The sequence below is a fragment of the Bubalus kerabau genome, chromosome X (assembly GCF_029407905.1).
Source record: "Bubalus kerabau isolate K-KA32 ecotype Philippines breed swamp buffalo chromosome X, PCC_UOA_SB_1v2, whole genome shotgun sequence".
Taxonomy (NCBI): domain Eukaryota; kingdom Metazoa; phylum Chordata; class Mammalia; order Artiodactyla; family Bovidae; genus Bubalus; species Bubalus kerabau.
In genome coordinates this window covers 1418543-1435507 of record NC_073647.1, presented here as the reverse complement: position 1 = coordinate 1435507, position 16965 = coordinate 1418543, and the positions used below count along the sequence as shown (strand labels likewise).

The 16965-nt window shown below is 46.2% G+C and overlaps 1 pseudogene; it reads right to left on the bottom strand.

The window, feature by feature from the left end:
* Positions 1–10397: 10397 nt before the first annotated feature.
* Positions 10398–12982, bottom strand: LOC129639478 (testis-specific Y-encoded protein 1-like; annotated as a pseudogene).
* Positions 12983–16965: the final 3983 nt, after the last annotated feature.

Sequence of the window (16965 nt, the reverse complement as noted above, 5' to 3'; positions counted from 1 at the left end):
CAAAGAATAGCAGGGAGAGATAAGAAGGCATTCCTCAGTGATCAATGCAAAACAATAAGGAAAACAATAGAATGGGAAAGACGAGAGATCTCCTCAAGAAAATTAGAGATACCAAGGGAACATTTCATACAAAGATGGGCAGAATAAAGGACAGAAATGGTATGGACCTAACAGAGGCAGAAAATACTAAAAAGAGATGGAAAGAACACACAGAAGAACTATACAAAAAAGGTCTTCATGACCCACATAACCACGATGGTGTGATCGTGGAGGGTGAGAAAAGATGCGAATATATGAAAGGGGGTTGTACTCAGTGATGGAAAAGGTGGAGAACTTCCTGAGAGCAAGTGCTAAGATGCAGAGGAGAGGGGAAGGTGGATATGGCAATGCAGATAGGTTGTGAGGAAATGTGGACAAAAGGAGTGTCACTCATGGAAAACAAATTCAGGACACAGGCTCTGTAGGGGGCGAGCAGGGCAGGCGAGCAGTGTGTGTGCTGACCTGGCATGGATGGAGCTGGGGTGGTTGTGTGCTGACCTGGCATGGATGGAAGTGGGGTGGTCTGTGTGCTGATGTGGCATGGATTGAGCTGTGTGGTTTAGTGCTAACCGGGCATGGATGGAGCTGGGGTGCTCTGTGTACTGATCTGGCATGGATGGATGTGAGGTGATCTGTGTGCTGACCTGGCATGGATTGAGCTGTGTGGTTTAGTGCTGACCTGGCATGAATGGAGCTAGGGTGGTTTTGTGCTGACCTAGCATGGATGGAGGTGGGGTGGTCTGTGTGATAACATGGCATGGATGGAGGTGGGTGTTCTGTGTGCTGACCTGGCATAGATGGAACTGGGATGGTCTGTGATCTACCTCATTAGCAGTGACTCAAATGTGTTCTTTTTTATGGCTGAGTAGTATTCCACTGTATATGTGTACCACAGCTACTTTATCCATTCGTCTGTTGATGGACAGGTTGTTTCCATGTCCTAAATATTGCAAATAGTACAGCAGTGAGCAATGAGGTACATATGTCTTTTTCAGTTATGGTTTCCTCTGGTTATATGCACAGTAGTAGGATTACTGTGTCATATGGTAGCTTTATTCCTAGTTTTTTATGGAATCTCCATACTGTTCTCCATAGTGGCTGTATCAGCCTCTGTCCCCACCAAGAGTGCAAGAGGATTACCCTTTCTTCACACCCTCTCTAGCATTTAGTCTTTGTGGTCTTTTTGATGATGGCCATTCTGACCCTTGTTGGATGGTACATCACTGTAGTTTTGATTTGCATTTCTCTATTAATGAGCAATATTGAACATCTTTTCATGTGTTTTTTAGCCATCTGTAGGTCTTCTTTGGAGAAGTGTCTATTTAGGTCTTCTGTCCACTTGTTGATTGAGTTGATTATTTTTCTAGTGTTGAGCTGCACGAGCTGCCTGTATATTTTGGAGATCAGTTCTTTGTCAGTTGCTTCATTTGCTATTTTTTCTCCCATATTGAGGGCTGTCTTTTCACCTTGCTTACAGTTTCCTTTGTTGTGAAAAAGCTTTTAAGTTACCTAGGTCTCATTTATTTTTGTTGTTCAGTCCTTTGGGTTTTAACCATGTTCCTCCATCTGCTGGATGTTTCTCTGTCATTTTGTTTTGTTTAATTTACTGTGTTTGTGATCCCTTTCTTGGTTGAAAGGTTATAGTTCCTCTTAAGTATGGAGTCTACCTCTCCTGAGTGGGGTTGGACCAATGCTTTGTGAAGGTTTCCTGGTTGGAGGGATTTGTGTTTGTATTCTGGTAGGTGGAGCTAGATCTTGTCTTTCTGAAGGGCAGTGGCAGGGTCCAGTAGTGTGGTTTGGGGCGTCTATGGGTTCAGTATGGCTTTGAGCAGGCTGTCTGCCAATGTTCAAGGCTGTGCCCTATTTGGCTGAGGATAGGTGAGGGGTGTTTAGCACTATCGCTTGCTGGCTTTTGGGTGTGGTTTAGTCTTAGTGTTGAGATGGAGGCTTTTGGGAGGGCACTCATCTATTAATGTTATATGGGGCCAGGAGTTCTCTAGTGATTGAAAGTCCTGGAGTTGTTAGATATCAACCATTTCCTTCCCCAGGGGATCATCTTCACCAAAGGATCAAGGCCAGGTCCCTTGCATTGCAGGCAGATTCTTTACTGTCTGAACCTCCAGGGAAGCCCTTAGAGAATGCCTGATGACACTGATTAAATATTAAAGAAATACGTGTTGAAAGTGAAGAGTATACTGATGAATAGCAGAGACTGATGATCATGATAATTATTGTTATTTGACAAGTCTGTTCTGTCCGATCATAGTAGGAATGTGTATGGTAGGATGTAGGAACACAGTACAGTTTCTAACTGTGTGTTCATCTGAAAGTTTCTTAGGGTGATGGAAGGTCCTCAGTTACCTTCTAATGACAGTGACAGGATTTTTCATTGCTTTGTGTTCTTCTTCTTCTTCTTTTTTTTTTTTTTTTTTTTTTTTTTGTTAACCTTCCTTTGCTTTCTCATCTACTGGTTGTTGTTTTCTGGCTAAGTCATGTCAGACTCTTTGCGAACCTATGGACTGTGGCCCACCAGGCTCCTCTGTCCATGGGATTTCCCAGGCCAAAAAAAGAAAGAAAGAAAAGCCCCCGGTTTGGGGGAAAAGCGCATGGACAGAAACCTCTGAGTACACGGGGATGGATAGGCCTGCCAGGAGTGTATGGGGTTCAGAAAGCTTTGGGTTTACGTGAGGTCTAGGCAGAAATTATGGCTCCCAGGCTTGGTCATGGACACTGCCCAACACCCATCTACCCTCCCTCTATCTGTCCTGCCCCACATTTGCCAGCAGCCCTGGGGTCTAGACTGTGGTACTTGCTGAGCTCTAGACACAGCTGTCTGCTTGCAGGTGTGTGGGAGGGATGGAGGGCTCTTAATGACTCGATACAACTTTGGAAAGTGGGGCCAAGAGCCTGGGGTTAATCTGGCTCCAAGGAGCTGGGGGACCTATGTTGGTCCCAGGGCCAGAGGCCAGACCAGAGCTGCTGAAGAAGGAGCCCAGACGATGTATTGAAAAACCAGTGAAACTGGTTATTAGAAAGCAGCACTGAAGACTACAAACAAAAACATGATATAAACTAAAGTGTGAAACAAATGTGAAGTATTGTTGTCACTGGTGTTTTGTAGAAAGCTGGATTAAATGTGTTCTATCATCGGCACACTTATCCCAGAACTTTCAGCTTTATTTCCACCACACAGCATCAGCAGTGAGTGGTGGCTGTGTGGTGCTGGAGCAGCGAGCAGCTGAGAGGATATATCCCACGTCCAAGATCAGGAGTGGGGACCATGAGGAGATACCAAATGCCCAAGGTCAGGAGCGGCGGTTGTGAGGAGATTCCCCATGTTCAAGGTAGGGAGTGGTATAATCACATGGGCCACAGCTTGTCTAACTCAATGAAACTATCGGCCGTGCTGTGTAGGGCTGCCCAAGAGGGATGGGTCGAGGTGGAGCGTTCTGACAAAATATGGGCCACTGGAGAAGGGAATGGCAAACCACTTCAGTATTCTTGTCTTCAGAACCCCATGAACAGTATGAAAGACAAAAAGATAGGACACTGAAAGATGAATTCTCCAGGTCAGTAGGTGTCCAATATGCTACTGGAGATCAGTGGAGAACTCCAGAAAGAATGAAGAGAAAGAGCCAAAGCAAAAACAACACCCAGTTGTGGATGTGACTGGTGATGGGAGCATGGTCGAATACTCTAAAAAGCAATATTGCATAGGAACTTGGAATATTAGGTAGATGAATCAAGGTGAATTGGAAGTGGTCAAACAGGAGATGGCAAGAGTGAACATCAACATTTTAGCAATCAGCAAACTAAAATGGACTGGGATGGGTGAATTTAACTCAGATGACCATTATATCTACTACTGTGGGCAAGATTCCCTTAGAAGAAATGGAGTAGCCATCATAGTCAACAAAACAGTCCAAAACGCAGTACTTGGATGCAATCTCAAAAATGGTGGAAGGATCTCTGTTCGTTTCCAAGGCAAACTATTCAATATCATGGTAATCAAAGTCTATGCCCTGACCAATACTACTGAATAAGCTGTAGTTGAATGGTTCTGTGAAGACCTACAAGACGTTTTAATACTGACATCCAAAAGAGATATCCTTTTCATTATAGGGGACTGGAATGCAAAAGTCAGAGGTCAAGAAACATCTGGAGTAACAGGCAAATGTGGGATTGGAGTACAGAATGAAGCAGGGCAAAAGCCAATAGAGTTTTGCCAAGAGAACACACTGGTCATAGCAAACACCCTCTTCCAACAAAAAGAGAAGACTCTACACATGGACATTACCAGATGATCAACACCAAAATAAAATTGATTATATTATTGCAGCCAAAGATGGAGAAGTTCTATACAGTTACCAAAACAAGACCAGGACCTGACTGTGGTTCAGATCATGATCTCCTTATTGCCAAATTCAGACTTAAATTGAAGAAAGTAGGGAAAACCATCAGATCATTCAGGTATGACCTAAATCAAATCCCTTACGATTATACAGTGGAAGTGAGAAATAGATTTCAGGACAAGATCTGACAGACAGAGTACCTGATGAACTATGGGTGGAGGTTCGTGACATTGTACAGGAGGCAATGACCAAGACCATTCCCAAGAAGAAGAAATGCAGAAAGGCAAAATGGTTGTCTGAGGAGGCCTTACAGATAGCTGTGAAAAGAAGAGAAGTGAAAAGCAAAGGAGAAAAGGAAAGATATACCCATTTGAATGCAGAGTTCCAAAGAATAGCAAGAAGCGATAAGAACACCTTCCTCAGTGATCAATGCAAAGAAACAGAGGAAAACAATAGAATGGGAAAGGCTAGAGAGCTCTTCAAGAAAATCAGAGATATGAAGGGAACATTTCATGCAAAGATGGGCAGAATAAAGGACAGAAATGGTATGGACCTTAGAGAGGCAGAAAATATTAAGAATAGGTGGCAAGGATACACAGAATAACTGTACAAAAAAGATCTTCATGACCCAGGTAATCACAAAGGTGTGATCACTCACCTAGAGCCAGACATCCTGAAATCTGAAGCCAATTGTGCCTTAGGAAGCATCACTACAAACAAAGCTCGTGGGGGTGATGGAATTCCAGTTGAGCTATTTCAAATCCTAAAAGATAATGCTATGAAAGTGCTGCACTCAATATGTGAGCAAATTTGGAAAACTCAGCAGTGGCCACAGGACTGGAAAAGGTCACTTTTTATTCCAATCCCAAAGAAAGGCACTGTCAAAGGATGATCAAACTATTACACAATTACACTCTTTGCACACACTGGCAAAGTAATGCTCAAAATTCTCCAGGCCAGGCTTCAGCAATACATGAACTGTGAACTTCCAGATATTCAAGCTGCTTTTAGAAAAGGCAGAGGAACCAGAGATCAAATTGTCAACATCTGCTGGATCATCAAAAAAATAACAATTTCAGAAAAACACGTATTTCTGCTTTATTGAGTGTAGTAAAGCCTTTGACCGTATGGATCACAATAAACTGTGGAAAATTCTGAAATAGATGGGAATACCAGACCACCTGACCTGCCTCTTGAGATATCTGTATGCAGGTCAGGAAGCAACAGTTAGAGCTCGACATGGAATAACAGACTGGTTCCAAAAAGAAAAGGAGTATGTCAAGGCTGTATATTGTCACCCAGGTTATTTAACTTATATGCAGAGTACACCATGAGAAACACTGGCCTGGATGAAGCACAAGCTGGAATCAAGATTGCCAGGAGAAATATCAATAACCTCAGATATGCATATGGCAACACCCTTATGGCAGAAAGTGAAGAAGAACTAAAGAGCCTCTTGATGAAAACGAAAGAGGAGAGTGAAAAAGTTGGCTTAAAGCTCAACATTCAAAAAAGAAAGATCATGGCATCCAGTCCCATCACTTCATGGCAAATAGATGGGGAAACAGTGGAAGACTTTTTTTCACATGAACTGTGTGTCCTTGTGTCTCTGTGTGGAGAAGTGCCCCCAGGACCCCCAGTGGTTCACCTAGCCCAACCCTGTTCTCACACCTTCCCCTGCATACCCCTGGGGTAGCACTTGTTGAGCTTGCCTTGTGACCGTAGCCACCTTGCAGGGGCCAGCAGCAACTTTATTGATGCCTCAGTGACTCCTGCCCCTGTGACATGGGGCCAGAATGTCCCAGGGAAAGTGTGACCCTGGTGCCCATGAGGAACACGCCCACCCTGCTGCTTGGGGGCGGCTCAGTCTACCGTGGCACCATGTCCAGGCTCACAGGCTGGCTGCAGGTCAGCCACTAGCTCCCTCAGTATGTGGTGTAAGACCACGGGCTCAGCAGCAGTAACCCATGGAACTTGTAGGTCTCATTTTTGATGGTGAAAATGACCTGCAGGCTGACGGGCCGCTGGGAGTGCACACAGCCTGGCCCAGTGCTACCCTGAGCCCAGCATCCCAGGGCTCAAGTCGGGGGACAGGAGCCCCAGGGCCAGCTGGGGCACTGTGGGTGAGTCTGGGGCCTTCCCAGAGGAAGCACTCGGTTTGAGGGGCCCCTGTGCCTGAAGGTTCCCAAGGGTTAGGATACCCTGAACAAGTTGGGCCAAGGGGACAGGAAGCTGGAGGGGCTCAGGTGAGCCTCTGTCCACAGGAGCTGAGTCAGCCTGACCTAGGGATGGGGTGGTGTGGGCATGGTGTGGTCAAGGCTGGGGGCTCAGAGCATGTGCCCATTGGGATGGAGGGGGGGCAGGACCACCCTGCGGGTCACAGTGCATTTCAGGGCTCCATCCATCTGGCCCTCACACCCATGTATGAGTAGAAACTCTCCTGGCCCCTCTTCTGCCAGTAGCCCTCAATGAGAAAGGACAGCTTGCAAGTGAGCACCTTTATCTGGCCTGGCGGCAGGAGCCCAGGGCAGCAGTCTTCCAGGTCTGTGCAACTGGGGAGAAGAGAGGGCACTGCAGAGGTGCCTCAGGCATGACGAACCCCAGGTTGGGAGTGACAGCCCGGGGTGACCCCTTGTGGCACTGTTACCCCCACCCCCCTGCTCTGGCCCTTGACCCCCAAGGTGCAACATCCCGCACACTGACAGCGTAGGGTCAGGGCTCTGCAGAAATGAGGGGACAAACAAGGCTGAGCACACCAGGTGAAACCCATCATTTTATTAAATACCACAGTGATGTGTGCACAGAACAGATTTTATGTAACAGATAAAAGTAAGGGCCTTCTGTGTTTACAGGCTGCCTGACGTGGCCTGACGGGTTGTGTTGCTCTGGGTGTGGGATCCTTTTTCTTCTCCCTAACCTGCATGTTCTAATGATTGGATAGTGAGCCTGGTCAATTTGAACCTGAAGGATCAGGCCCCTCAGAGCTGGGGAAGGAGACCTCTTGTAAGTTTGTGCATTGATTACAGCTGCTTTGGAAGTAACCAGAAAGTGTGTGTTTGAGATGTAAGTGCCCTGAGGTTTGGCGAGGCTTATGTTTTTTGGAGGTGACCACAAAGAGACACACACACACACACACCTGTTTGGCAAATGGCCAAAGCATTGGAAAACGTGTTTTCATTCCAACCTCAAAGAAGGGCAATGCCAAAGAATGTTCCAACTATTGCAAAATTGCACTCGTCACACATGCTAGCAAAGTAATGCTCAAACTTCTCCAAGCCAGGCTTCAACAGTATGTGAACTGAGAACTTGCTGATGTTTAAGCTGGGTTTAGAAAAGGCAGAGGAACTAGAAATCAAATTGCCAACATCTGGTGCACCATCAAAAAAGCAAGCTGCTAAGTCACCTCAGTTGTGTCAGACTCTGTGCAACCATATAGACGGCAGCCCACCAGGCCCCCCTGTCACTGGGATTCTCCAGGCAAGAACACTGGAGTGGGTTGCCATTTCCTTCTCCAATGCATGAAAGTGAAAAGTGAAAATGAAGTCGCTCAGTCGTGTCTGTCTCTTCCCGAACCCATGGACTGCAGCCTACCAGGCTTTTCCATCCATGGGATTTTCCACGCAAGAGTACTGGAGTGGGGTGCCATTGCCTTCTCTTAAAAGCAAGAGAGTTCCAGAAAAACATTTGCTTTGTTTACTACATGAAAGCCTTTGACTGTGTGTATCACAACAAACTGAAAACTTCTTAGAGATTCGTATACGAGACCACCTTACCCGCCTCCTGATAAACCTGTATGCAGGTCAAGAAGCAACAGTTAGAACTGGACATGGAACAAAAGACTGGTTCCAAATTAGGAAAGGAGTACATCAAGGCTGTATATTGTCACCCTGCTTATTTAACTTATATGCAGAGTACATCATGAGAAATGCTAGGCTGGAAGAAGCACAAGCTGGAATCAAGACTGCCGGGAGAAATATCAATAACCTCAGATATGCAGATGACACTACCCTAATGGCAGAAAGTGAAGAACTAAAGAGCCTCTTGATGAAAGTGAAAGAGGAGAGCGAAAAAGTTGACTTAAAACTCATCATTCAGAAAACTAAGATCGTCAGAAAATTAATTTCCCATCACTTCATGGCAATTAGATGGGGAAACAGTGAAACCAGTGACAGACTTTATTTGGGGGGGGGGGCTCCAAAATGACTGCAGATGGTGACTGCTGCCATGAAATTAAAAGACGCTTGCTCCTTGGAAGAAAAGTTATGACCAACCTAAACAGCATATTAAAAAGTAGAGACATTACTTTGCCAGCAAAGGTCCGTCTAGTCAAGGCTATGGTTATTCCAGTGGTCAGGTATGGATGTGAGAGTTGGACTATAATGACGGCTGAGTTCCCACAAATTGATGCCTCTGATGTGTGGTCTTGGAGATGACTCTTGAGAGTCCCTTGTACTGCAAGGAGATCCAACCAGTCCATCCTAAAGGAGATCAGTCCTAAATATACATTGGAAGGACTGATGCTAAAGCTGAAACTCCAACACTTTGGCCACCTGATGCAAAGAACTGACTGATTGGAAAAGACCCTGATGCTGGGAAAGATTGAAGGCAGGAGGAGAAGGGGAAAACAGAGAATGAGATGGTTGGATGGCAACACTGACTCGACTCAATGGACATGAGTTTGAGTAAACTCAAGAAGTTGGCGATGGACAGGGAGGCCTTGCGTGCTGCAGTCCATGGGGTCACAAAGAGTCGGACATGACTAAGTGACTGAAATGAACTGAAACCACTCCAGTTGATTCTTCCAAGCATATAGCCCAAAGTGTTCTGCCTGAAGGAATTGAGATCACACAGGTAGAAAGTTTAACAGGCCACAGGATGCTCAGGAACGTGGGACTAAGAGTCCTTCCTGGGAAGCCACAACCCTGAGCACTGACCAGGGACTCTCCCTGTTTTGATCCCTGGGAGAAGGAAGCTAGTCTGCCTGCCAGTCGGTTCCAAGCCGGTGCTGGGAGGTCCCTGCCTACCCTGACCCCTGGAGCGACCCATGTGGGTCCACCCACTTGGGACCCACCAAGCCCCTGCTCTGCACACATCTTGAGAGTCAGTTCAGGCTGATGTGACAGGAATCTGTGGTGGGAACTCAACAGAAAGGGTGTGACGGCAGCTGGGACCTTCCTTCATTGAGGACGTAGCATTGCCAGGTACACTGAGGTGGTGCAGGTGTCAGGGAGGACATTTCAGATGGTGGTGCATGCTGAGAAGGACACAGGGCATGGGGTGGCAGAGGCTGATGGGTTGTGAGTCCAGAGAGGTGCCTTCTTGGGGTAGGGGTCATGCTCAGACTGAACTGCATCCATGGGCCGGAGCTCCAGCAGGGCCGGCCGCTGAGCTGTGGAGGGCGAAGCCAGAGGCGACGGCCACAGGAAGGTTGCATTTGACCTCTGGTAGAATTTCTGCTCCCCAAGGACTGGCATTATTGTCTGTCTCCTCAACGGCTGTCCCATACCGGGCAAACGACCTGGCCAGAGGCAGCTGATAAACAAATACCTGTCATTGAATGAACAGTCTTGAGTGTGGAGGTGCACAGGACAGGTGGCATCAGGCTGCAGATTAGGACTTAAGTAAATTAGGAGGCAGAGACAGGAGAGAGGCATACAGGATTTCTGAGTCAGGACTCCCAGCCCCCTTGGGCTCAGCTCCACCCAAGCCCATCTGTTCCCCAGACACTCTGTTTTTTTCCAGGATACTCTCTCTGGCCTTCACTCACCTGAGTGTCCTGCCCTGCATAACTTAAAAAGCAGCTCCGAGTCTGCTGCCACCACCTGTGCCTAAAGCATCTGATGTCTTTTCCACCTCTGCCTGTGTGGTGCTGCGGATAAGCCAAGGGTTTGATGTGGCTTTGGGGTCTTTCTCATTCACTGAGATCAGCTCCACCTGCAGGGCCGGCAAAGCCTCCAGCACCTCCATTGGGGGTTAGTCACTTGAAGCTCCTGTCCTTGGATGTTCCTAGCCCTGCTCCGCGGGCCTCTCCTCCCGCTCCTGCGAGGACAGCTTCTCCTGCTTCTCCTCCGCCACCACTTCAACCTCCTCAATGATGTCTTCCACCAGCAGCTGGAACACTTGCTGATCCCCAACACCTCTCCCATCTCCAGGGTCACTCCTTCCTCCACTGCCTCCCCACTGAAGAAGGCAGCCTCCTCACCTGGTGGGCCACCTGCTGCCTGTGACATCCCCAATGGTTCCAGCATGCTGGCAGGTCTCAGGGCCCCAGCACCCTGAATCCTCTGGCTCACACCGAAGAAGACCCAGGGTCTCCATCAGCAGCAGGACCCAGGGAAGGATGATGCTGACAAAGGTGCTTCATTCACCCTGCCTCCGTGAGAATCACCTGGGTCTCACATGCTGTAAGCAGAGCTGCTCTGGATGAGACTAAGACACACGAAGCCCCCAAGTTTCCAGTCTCAGCCTGTCACCAGCTACATGCATTACCTGAATCCAGGCACTGCATCTAGGCTGCATGAGCCTGAGCTTCCCCAGTGGGGAAAGGAGAGGGTCCTGGCCTCTCCACAGATCTGCCCTCAGGTCTCACCTCCCAAACCCCTCACAACCTCTGTGTCTTGTCACTTATCTCTCATGGCAGGACCTTCCTTCTGGGGGTAGTACTTCAGGGGATTAACCCACAGGCCCTCACCAGTGATCTGCTGGCCACACAAGGGAGGTCAGCATGGGGCTTACCAGGCCCCAAGCCCTCCCATGGGCAGCCAAGAACCCCACCCTCAATCGGCCATTCTGGGCAGGCTCAGAGAGACTGCACCTGAGCAATCCTGTTCCATCCTGGACAGTTGTGGTCCAACAGACAGTTAAGGAAGTTCAGGCTGCTGGTGTCCAGCCTGAGGCTGGGAGCTCCCCATCCATCATCACAGACCCAGTGGACCGGAGAGGAAGTATACGCCCTATGTACTGAAGGAGTACTGGGGAGACAGGGAAGATTCAGGTAGGAGGAGCATCCACCTCCCTCTCCCAGCCACGCACACAGCCCAGGGAGCCAGGTTGCACCAGTGACGCCAAAGTGGTACTCCTTAATGATCTCTCTGTTCCTGAAGTACGGGTTGTCCCGAAAGAAAAATACCAGCTTTCAGCGGGACTGGGGATGGCCTAGTTCCTGCACGTTCCAGGACCAGGAGGATGGAAAAGGTGGAGGTGCAAGCTTCTAGGGTCCTCAGCTTGCCTGCCAGGCAGGAATCAACATCTTCCGATTTTCCTTTCCAAAGGCTCACACTGAAATCACACACACAGGTCACAGGATCCCCCACCTCCACTTGCCCTCCCAGCTCCCCCACCCACCTTTCCACAGGCACCCTCCCTGCCCTTCAAGGCCATCATGGACCTGAGAAAGTCTTCATCTTGTTCGCTGATCATGACGGATATATGGCGGTGGTTCATCATCTGCTGTATGTCAAGGACCTATTCATGCCCCATGCTGGGCAAGGAAAAGTCTTGAGTAACAGGGTTAGCCTCGGGTAGAGTGAGGATACAGGAACAGGCATCTGCAAGGACTCAGGGTACTCCCGCTTGCCTGGTGGCCAGACTGACATCCCCAGCCCCTGCCACACCATCAGATGTGCTCATCCCTCTGGGTTCCCTTTGGTCCTCTGGGACCCTTGTCCGCATCCCCCAAGGGAGGATCTGTTTCTGACCACTCCTGATGTATGCCTGGCATGTGTGTCCTGGGTAGTGGCATGTCAATTGCTTAAAATTTCAAGATCTGCAGTCCCTGCAGCATGCTTTCTCCACGGGCCAGTGTGTGTGTCTGTGCGTTTAGCAAGAGAGCCCTGGGTCTCTTACCTTCTCCCTGTCTTCACACGGGGTGGCATGGATGTACTGGAGTCAACTGGCACATGGTTTCTGATCACTGATGACATACCTTCCCCGCCAAAGTGTGTGGCTTCTATGCAGATGCAAGCCAAAATGAGCCTCCCAGAGTCATTTGCTCAGATACATACAGGTCGAGAGATTCCCAAGCTCTGCTGGCACTCATAACTCCCTCTGCCCCCATTCCATTGCCCCCCAATACCTTTGCCCCCCCCCCAGATGGCTGGTGCCCTAACCCCTACCCATCTTCCTGCTCCTTTTCCTTCTCCTCCTGAGCATCTGACCCTGAAGAAGCAGCAGTAAGGAAACGGCTTTGGCCCCGAAGCCAGGGATGCCCTGGATGACGGCACTTCTCTGATTCAAGGGACACTTTCTACTCTGAAGGTCCTTCCTCTGGAGCTGAAGATAGGCTTTGGCGTCTTTCTCACTCATGGAGCTCAGCTCTACGTGCAGGGCTGCCAGCGCCTCCAGCACCTCGAATGGGGGCTGGTCACTCGAGGCTCCTGTCCTTGGATGTTCCTGGCCCTGCTCATCCGTCTTCTCCTCCCGCTCCTGCAAGGACAGCTTCTCCTGCTCCTCTTCCACCACCAATTCCACCTCCTAAATGATGTCTTCCACCAGCAGCTGGAACACTTGCTGATCCCCAACACCTCTCCCTACTCCAGGGATGCTCCTTGCTCCACTACCTCCCTGCTGAAGAAGGAAAACTTTACACCCATATTTTCATATGTGAAACATAGAAATGTACAGATTTCATGCAGGAAAATCATCCTTCACGTGTAAATATGCATGAGGCATGGCATCCAAAACCAGCGATCTAGAAGAACCCAGAGGAATAGGGTGGGGAGGGCCTAAGGGCCCTTAGGTTGGCCTAAGGATGTGTTGGACACATGTGCCCTTATGGCTCACTAATGTTGATGTATGGCAGAAACCATCACAATGTTGTATAGTAATCATCCTCCAGTTAAAGAAATCAAGTTAAATTACTAACAAAATAAAAAAGAAAGCACAAGGAACTCTACTCAGTGCTCTGTGTTGACACAAATGGGAAGAGAATCCAACATGAAGGGATCTATGTAAGCATATAATTGGTTCACACTGATGTACAGCAGAAAATAATACAACAATATAAAGTAACTATGCTCAAATAAAAATTTATTTAAAAATATTACAATGCTACTATACCTTCAGCAGTGAATAAATAAATGGTTCCCCTATTTGCAAAATATATGTCTTTAGGAGAATTGTGCTAAGTAATATTTTCGTTAGAGGAAGACAGAAACGTTATCATCACATGATATTGTTAGTTAAAATACCTGAGTTATAGAGACAGAGAGTTGAATGTGGTTATCAAGGGCTAGTGGAAATGGACCATGATGGTCCAGGTACCAACTTTAGTCATGCATTGACTAATCTACCAAAGAAGATACTGTAAGAGGGCAGGAGGAATATGGAGCTGCATACTGAGCTCAGGTCCATTAGTGAAGTTCAAAATCCAGCTCCATCAGAGTCAGCCTCTCAGAAGAGTTTAGTTAAAGATATATTGCAGGCTTTGCCCAGGGCCTTCCAGGCTCATTGACTTTGGGCTGGGGAGCAAGCCAGGGCACCTGGGCACAGGCTAATAGCTGTGTCTTGCAGTGGGCCATAGCTGCTTGCTAGAGCGACTCACTGGCCTGGCCCCAGGTTCAGAGAAATAGCCAAGATCTCCCATCCCCACCTCCATGACCAAACGGTTGTGGCTTCTGCATGAGTCAGTCTACAAGACCCAGTCCCAGACCACTGGGTAGACTGAGAAGACTGAGGGCCAGATGCATGCTGGTCACTTGGCTCCTTCATTGAAGATGGTTGGGCAAGGTATGGGGACCTTGGTAAGAGGAGGGCCCAGAGACTGAGAGCTGCCTCTTCAACTGGGAATGTCCAATGGTGGGAAGATCAAGTCTCTGTGCTGGATGAATGCTCTCAGACAGGATAACCAGTCTGCCTAGGGTCCTCCTCCTCCTAAACAGGACCTTGGAGTGTGAAAGTCAAGCTTGGAAGGATTTCTTTCAGCATAGGGAATAATATTTATTTCACCAGAGGCTTACATGAACACTGTTACATCACCGTGATCTTATTTCAGTAGCAGAGGATCTGACAAGGAGACGTTTGCAACAGTTAATCACACCCCTCCCTCACCTCTCCCAGAAGCGCGTTTTGCTGAAACCTCTTGGGGAGTTCAGGATTTTTAAAGCCATATGCCACACATCTCCTTTCATGGGCCTGCAATAAAACTTTCTCTGCTTTAAGGTCCAATGTTCTGATATTGCTTGGCTTAACTATACTGGGTACATGGGTATTCATTAACACTAGCCCCTAAAGACTCATTTCTGTAGAGGGTAACTCTCTGAGAGAATACCTCATTCCAAAACCACACTCAGTCATTGAATTATGTGCAATTTTTCACTCTTCAATATAAAGCTAATTATCAAACACTGATGGCTACAACAAATTACCAGGTGAATTTAGGACAAAATAACTCTGACGAATGTTGTCATCAGGTCTTATTTGAGGACTACATATTATTTTGAAAACTTTGTAGTGACTGTACTTAATAGGATCATTTCAGTCGCTCAGTCAGGTCTAACTTTTTGTGACCCACGTGTTTTTTGTGACCCCTCCTGTCCTTCTGGATGTCCTGGAGCCTGCTGAAATTTATTGAGTCGGTGATGCCAATCCACCTTTAAATCAGTGTTGGAAGTAAACAGAAAGTACATTTTACTAATAACATATTAAATTGAAAAATATTCATCAGGCACAGTACCAGACACTCGAAAATAAGTGTCTTAAGATTTTGCTTCTCTTGAAAATCCAAAGCATATGAAAAGTTTGATTAAAATATCTTCATCCCCCCCCCAAAGACAACTAGAACATTCTCTTTGCATGAAGACAAGACTGTGGATAACTGAACTATAGCAAGACTCTAAGTTGAGCTAGTTAAAACTGAACATTAGATTTCTGTAAATCTATGTTCTATTGAGGTGATTGCTAATTGATCTTCTCTGTTTATAGAGTATATGCAAGAACATTTAGACTTTCATAATTTCAAAACACACTGAGAAAATGAACTTTGCTCTAAATAGCAAATAGTTTAGTTACTGTTCTTTTTGAAATGTATTTTCTTCAATAACTATACCAACATATTTTATGATTGCTCTCTGTTTCAAACATTATATAAATGGATTCATTTGAATCTCAATGGAGAAGAGGCACAGACTGTTATAAACTAGAACAATGAGTATATAGTTTTTCAAAACAATATAAAGAACACACATAATAAAGTGAAGATTCATATAAAATACATATGTGCTTGTAATGAATCTTCATGATAAATGTAAAACTGCAACTGCAACTGGTATGAATACAGAGTTGGTTAACATCTAGAAAGGACAGAAGAGAATCAAAACAAACCAAAGAAAAAGGGAGAAGTTCATGCTGAACTTAAACTTTTGTGTGGAAGCATTAAACAATAGTGGGAAAAGCAATACTCAGGAAAAGAAAATGTGCTCAGTGTTGTTCAATTAAAAATACTTTTTTTCTAATATACATGATTTCAACTTATGAGTCCTTCATGAAAAAATTATTAGAGGACTAATTAAGGAAAGTAATCACTGATGGCATAAACAGAGTCAGAAGTTTTGCTGAGCAGAAGATCTTTTTAAACCTCAGATTAAAGATAAAACACCTGAAGAATTGATGTTAATAAAACAAAATGGAAATATGGAAATAAAATAACATTTTAGACTAGACTGTTGAAATTAGAACAATGAGATACAATTACAGACTTATTGGAATGGTCAAATACAAAAATCTAACAAACCATTTACCGGCAAAGATGAGGGACAATAGCAACTCTCATTTGTTGTTAGCGGGAATACAATTTGGAAGCAATTTCTTACAGAGCTAAACATTGTCATACCCCATGATATTAACAATTATGCTCCTAGATATTTTAGCAAATGATTTGATAGCTACTGCCCACACAAAAACATGCACATGGATTTTATAACAGCTTAATTCATACTATCACTCTCTGACACACAAACAAATTGGAAGCAACCAAAGTGTCCTTTAATAGACGACTGGATAAACAAACTATGGTACATCAACATAACAGAATATTATTCAATAATAAAATGAACTGAACTATCAAATCATAAAGAAGAAATGGATGAAACCTGAATGAATGTCATTTTATTGGATTGGATAAAGTATGTCAGTGGTCAACAATTCCTCTCCGACTTTGACTTATAAATCCACTCTGTCAGATTCTTCATTGCCCCAGAGCTCATAGGTCTGCAGGAACCTCGACACTGAGGGGGTTGTGGTTACCATTGGTTGACGTGGTGAGTTTCAGATTCCGCACACTGGATAAAAAGTTCACAAGGTATATCTTGAGCAGGGTTAATGTTGGGTACATGTAGTCTTCTTCAGAGGAAGACTTTTCATTTTTCCTTCCGAGAGAGCTGGATGAAGGGCCCTGACGGGCAGCAGGAATCTGCACTTTACTCTTGCCACTCTCTCCTGACAACTTCACTGTCACATATATTAACACAATGAATAAAAGGCAGAGCACCCTGGTCTCAAGCCAGTCTCAGCCATGCTCTTGTAGATTCTGCCAAATTAAAATGTGCCCTTGGCAGAGGATCTTCCCCTGAATTTCTTC